Below are 6634 nucleotides of genomic sequence, written 5' to 3'. Positions count from 1 at the left end.
TGAATAAAGCAATGATTCAAGGTCAAATAAATTAGAATTGTCAGCACCTAATGGCCTTGGTAAATAGAGCCGGTCAATAAATATGTATTGATTGGCTCATAGAATAGGAACTGCTTGCAGTTATTTTAGGAAAATCAAAGACACTAGGGAAGTTATATATGTAATTTCTGAAACGAAGCAAATATGAATTGCTTTTAAAAATAATTGGAAAACGAAACCTTTCCATAAAGCAAGAAAACCTTATACAATTTTGTGTTTATATATAGAACAACCTGCATACTTATCATGTGATAGAATGTATGTGAATGTGTGTCTGTAGTAAGAAGTTGTATTTTATGTCATGAGCGTGTTTTGATAGGTGGTTAAAACAGAACAGAAAATACCCTTTGTCAAATAGTTTCCGAAAACACAAAGCAATCAGTCCCTCTAAACCAATATGACATGGTCCTGCGCAATGGCCTGCGTTGGCATAAGGCCTTCCACACTATGTGTGTGGAGAGATGAGTTACAGAGATGGAGCTTTCCTTGCCAAATATTTTACTAATGAATTCACCAAGCGTGGCTTGTCTAGTCAGTGAGGACACTATGTGCTGGTGCCTTGGATACGGAAATGAATTAGATGTGATCCCTTTGAATAAGGTGATAAGTAATGAATTCAAATCACCTATCATTACATTTAGAACGGTTACATTTAATGAAAGATTTGCTGTGAGTAAAAGGAAAATCAAAATAGATATGTGCATTCTGCAGTGTGTGTGTGTGTGTGTGTGTGTGTGTGTGTGTGTGTGTGTGTGTAAGACAGAGGAAAGAAAGCAAGCTGGAAAGATTTGATGAAGTCATGAAAGTATGTCAATGATGTATCCTAAGATAAAATATAGCATTTGAGGGCAGGCAGTGATTCTAAATCTACCACTCCCATGCAGTGAAATATTTCCTTGTCCAGCACTGGGAGTGCTCATGATATACAGTTCATCTCACCAAATCTAATATCATTGCAGCCCAGAGGGCACTGAGCATGGTGACTGTCCAAGTCTTTTTAAGGAACAGGTTTTGTTGACTGTTCTTTCAAACGATGTTACAGTTAAAAGGAGGACACTTAGAAATTAAAAATTACTGAATACTAATAAATAATGAAGTTAGTTTCAAATTCAAGGAATATGTCTTGGTGAATTAATCTTAAAACATATGTATCTTCATAGGGAATCACAGATTTAATCACACACCACTTTTTAAAATATATTTTATTCTTTAGAGCAGTGGTAGCTTTACAGAAAAATTGGGTGAATGAGTTCTTAGGAGTTTTGACTCGTACATAATGTCATACCTCCACCGTGACAGCACTATGACTTATTTCTTCAGATTTTAAAGATAGGCTCAGTGACATGATCATTAGTATTACGTATAGATCGCAGTAGCTTTTTCTTCTCTTGGCTTATGTTCTATGCAATAGTCATTCTGCTTGGCATTTTAATTTCAAAATACTAATGTAAATTTAAAAAAATTCCTTTGCTGTGCTACGTCTGTATTACAGTGATTTGTTGACTCAATGAAAGTTTGAGATGTTGAATCATGCATTTTGTAAGTTTTCACAACATCATAGCTGATTCATCTTCCATGGTTTTCTTTGGCCTTTGGATGGGAGAGCTGATTTAACAAATCCCCACATAGATCTGCACTCTGCATTTTTAAGGTGCATTTGATTATGCTTTATGGAGTAGGAAATTTATATTAAGCAAAAGCCCCCCCAATGATAGAACCCTCTGGTTAATTTCTTGTTCTTTAGCCATGCCTTCAAGCAACATAGTAAGATGTTAGGTGCCATTGAGTTGGTTCTACGGTAGCTACGAAACAGAATTAACAACACCCAGTTCTGCACCATCCTCACAATTGTTCTTACATTTCAATCCATTGATGCAGTCCCTGTGTCAAACTTCCTCAGTTTCACTGCGCTTCTACTTTCCCACCCAAGCATGATATCCTTTCCCACGGACTGGTATCTCCTCATAGCATGTCCAAAGTATATGAGGAGTCTTACCATCCTTGCTCCTAAGGATTCTGGGCTGCACTTCTTCCAAGACACATTTGTTTGTTCTTGTGGCAGTCCATTCTACTTGCAATATTCTTTCACAAGCACCATACTTCAAATACACCAATTCTCCTTTGGTCTTCCTTAGTCCATGTCCAACTTTCACATGCCTAAGAGAATTGAAAATGCCATGGCTTGCATCAAGAGCACCTTAGTCCTCCAAGTAAAATTCTTGGTTTTCAATACTACAATGTGAGCCTGTGCAGCAAATTGGCCCAATGGAATGCATCTTTTTATCTACTGTCTACTGCTTCCATGAGCATTGATTGTGAATCCAAGCAAAGGAAATCCTTGACAACTTCAATCTTTTCTCCATTTATCATGATATTACCTATTGGCCCAGTTGTGAAGATTTTGGTCTTTTTTACAACGATTTGTAATTTATACTAAAGGCCATAATCCTTGATCTTCCTCAGCAAGTGCTTCAAGTCTTCTTAACTTTGAGCAAGCAAGGTTGTGTTATCTGATATCACCGGTGTTAATATGCCTTCGTTTGAGCCTGATGCCACATTCATCTTTATATAATCCAGTTTCTCTGATAATTTATGCAGAATACAGATTGAATAAGTGTAGTAAGTGGATAACTGAAGCACACTCTTTCTGATTTCAAAGCATGCCGAATGAACACAATGAAGTGTTCTGGAATGCCCATTCGTCACTACTCATAATTGGTTACAATCCACACCGTCAAAAGGCCTTTGCACATTCAATAAATACAATAAACATCTTTGTGATATTTTCTACTTTCAGCAAAAATCTGATATCCGCAATGAAATGCTTTGCTCCAAGTCTTTGTCTGACACGGACCTGAACCTCTCGCAGCATGCTGTCAATGTTCTGCTGCAATGGTGATTGAAATGGTGTTCAGCAAAATTTTACTCGCATGTGATATCAGTGACATTTTCTATCATTTGCGCAATCTGTTGGGTCCCCTTTCTTTGGAATGGGTAAAAATATGAATCTCTTCCAGGCCCTAGGCCATGTAGCTGTCTTCCAATTTTCCCGGCATAGACAAGCGAACGCTTCCAGTGCTTCTTCAGCATGTAGAAATGTTTCCATTGATATTCCAGCGCTCTGTCCCCTGGAAATTCCTTCCACATCTTCTTATGGATCTGGGCAGTACTTCTGGAAAGTTCCTGTTAATGTATTGACTATCACAACTGTTGGAAAGGAATGCTATGTTATTTTTTAAGGGTCTGCCTCTAGGTTAGACATATAAATATCTTCGCCAGAAGACAAATTTGCCTCAATTTTTAAAATTTGGTATTTTGTAATCCCTGAACCCTCCAGTTTTTAGAATATCATTTCCTGTTGAGGAGTCTATGTTGAACTCAGTAGCATTTTCTTTATTTATTGGAATATTTTCTGTGGTTCAGTGAAAGTTTGCCGAGTACAAGAGTTCGTCATTGAACAGCTTATACACAGTGTACTCTGTGGCATTATCTGCAATCTCCTCAATGTGACAACATTTGTCTACATTCCTCCCTGTTCACCCTTTCCACTCCTCTGTCTTCCTGACTCCTTCCTGTCATCGGACTTTTATTTTTGGATACATGCTGCTCTTTTGCCTTGTTAGGTCGATTGTTTGAGAAGCAGATTCATGAGCTGTGTTATTGTTCATTTTATAATTGTTGGCCTGAGGGTGGGTTCAGTTACAGTTCTTGAAGGGTGTCTAAAGACCATCGCCTCTCTATGTCTGAATGAGCATGGTGGACTCTTCTGGAATTCCCATTCTTTGCAAAGCTAGCCATAGTGTGTTATGATCCACACAGTAAGATGCCTTGGCATACTCAATAAAGCATTAGGAAACATCTTTCTGCTATTCTCTACTTTAAGACAAGGCCCATTGGATATCAGCCATGATGTCTCCTGTTCTACATTGTCTTCTGAAACCTGCCTGAACCTCTGGCATCTCCCTGTCCAATCACTTGTCTTTTTTTCTTGATTTTGAATTTTGTTCTACATTTTCCCATTATTCTATCTTGGATCTTCTATTTTGATCCCAATTAGCGAGGTTGGTAGTAGAAGCCAGGCACCATATATTTCTTCAGGTCTCAGGCTAGTGGAGGGTTGGTTCACTTGGTGCCAGAGTCCTTGGAATTAATTGTTTTCTTTAGACTTTTGTTTATTTCATTCTTCTTTGTGCCTGACTGGAGAAAGAAATAGTTCTATATTAGATGGCTGCTCACAAGCTCTTAAGACTTTAGTCACTACTCACTCACCAAAGTAGAATGGAGAACAGTCTTTGGGGAGTATGTTATGACCATTGACATAGAAGTCTCCCAAGACTATTGCCCTAAGCCCCAAACCCAGTGATTAGTGCCTCAAGGTATTTGGTTAAGGCTAAGAAGTTTTCATATCTGTGTCCCCTGTATGTTCTACTATAGACATAGACAACTTTGTAGCACCTCCCAATATGTATACAAAAATACTCTTTTTGGAACCTATCTGTATATTCTCTATATACCAATGGACGGGCTCCCATATGGCATCCCACATATGTTCAATTGCATATCTATATATCTATATATATCTACATACCCACTTTAAAATTCTTGTTTGACATTATTCTGATAAAGGAGCCCTAGCGGCCCAAAGGTTGACACTTGCACCTTATCAGCTGCTCTGCAGGAGAAAGATGAGGAGACATTCTTCTTTCGTCAGGCTTCACAGCCTTGGAAACTTGATGGAGCAGTCTTATTCTGCCCTGTGGGGTTTCAGGGAGTCAGAATTACTTCAAAAGTGGCGGAAGATTATTTTTTCTTGTAGGACTGTGCATATCATAATATTTACCATTGCTTCTGTAACTCATGCGTCTCTCCCAGTGGCTTCCTTGGTCTTGGCCATATTAGGCCACCCTCCTCCTTACTGCATACGACCTTCTCGTTCACCCGAGTTAACCCATGCCTGCTCTCTAGCTAGTGATTCTTCCTCTCTGCTCCTTCCATCCCTAGTAACTGTCACAGGATGTTCTGTTTCTGGGTAAAACTGTTCTTTTTATAGTAGAGTTCTCATACAATATTTGTTCTTTTGTGATTTTTTTTCCAGCCTACTCTCCTCTGGGTTCATCTACATTGTGAGAGATTCTGAGGCTTTATTATTCTGTAATGTGCAGTTTGACCATGTCTTTTGTAGGTCTTCTTTCACAGGAGAGCAGATGCAGTGTGTTTTGGGGTGACCATCAAACTGGAAGGAAAGCAACTGCTCAATATCAGAAACAGGCATCAATGCGCCTCCATTTGAGGACTGCCCTTGAGTTGTGGCACATGGGGGCATTAAAGCATAAACGTAGAGCGTTCAATAGGCTCTTAATAGACTTTCAATTCACCCATCAGATTAAACACAATGAAGTGAGATTACTTTCCTCTGTAAAGAACTACCATAGGTGGTGACTATGATCCTAACAAGCAACATCAGTCAAGTTAGGGAGTAGGGAAAGCCAGCGTTTGCTCTTCCTTCCTAGTTTTCTAGACTATCTAGAAAGCATGTCAGCTAACTGAAACAAGCAGCCAGCAACTGGCTATTTATTTATTTATTATTATTTTTTCAAACTGTTTTATTGGAAGCTAGTACAGATGTCATCTCACTCCATCATTCAGTCACATCAGTCGGTATTGAATGATTGCTGCCACGATCAGCTTCAAGCCATCCTTTTCCTTCTCGAACTCCTTGACATCAGCTTCCTGTTACTCCCCTCCGCCACCCCCACCACTGTACCACGTCTCCACCCAGAAACCCGTGTCTTACTTGCTGTCCCGATAGGCTCATCAATCCTGGATATCCTATACTGAAAAACAGAAAATCATATAAGACAAATTCAAGTGGGTGACTCCAATGACATAACGCATCTGAGATAAACCCTAATGTGAACAAGCAAAAATACAGAAAATATTGAAAACTAGCTCAGAACTAACATGCACCCGATAGAGAAACAAGTAGCAACTATTTCAAGGTACAATTGTTCACTTGAATAACCTGTTGCTCTAGGAGGTTAGCCATGGCCCCTGCTAAACAGGTACTTTAAAATTTAAATTTTACCTGCATGAAAAATTATTTCTTCAAATCATTTTTCCTAGTCATATATTTCTTGCCTATAGAAGAATAAACAGAATGTGGTACAATAATTTTGGACTTTTATCCAATGTATAAATATAAGAAATGGTTAGGAGCACAAATTAATGCAAATAGAATGTGAGGTATGCATGGCCGTTATTACAACCTTCTAGTACCATATGAAATATTAAAGGTTGGAAAATTCTAAGAATTTTTTATAGATGCTGTTCTCAAGTATTGAGCACTTTAATCTCAGAGAACTATTGAAAGCAGAAAGATTTGGGGGGAAACTAAATAAGGCAGCCGAAGTGCTTTCTTTACTACCTAGCATCCTTTATATGAGGTGGTACCCCCCAAACAGAATTATTTTTCAAAGCTATGTATTTAAATATTTTTACAAAACAACCTTATTACCTTCAAAGTCCTCTCCATTACACGTAATACCTTTGTCAAATCTATGATTCCATTCTTGGAAACATTTTTCAAACTCATCTG

Source organism: Tenrec ecaudatus, chromosome 15, assembly GCF_050624435.1.
Source record: "Tenrec ecaudatus isolate mTenEca1 chromosome 15, mTenEca1.hap1, whole genome shotgun sequence".
Classification (NCBI taxonomy): domain Eukaryota; kingdom Metazoa; phylum Chordata; class Mammalia; order Afrosoricida; family Tenrecidae; genus Tenrec; species Tenrec ecaudatus.
This window is presented reverse-complemented; position numbering follows the sequence as displayed.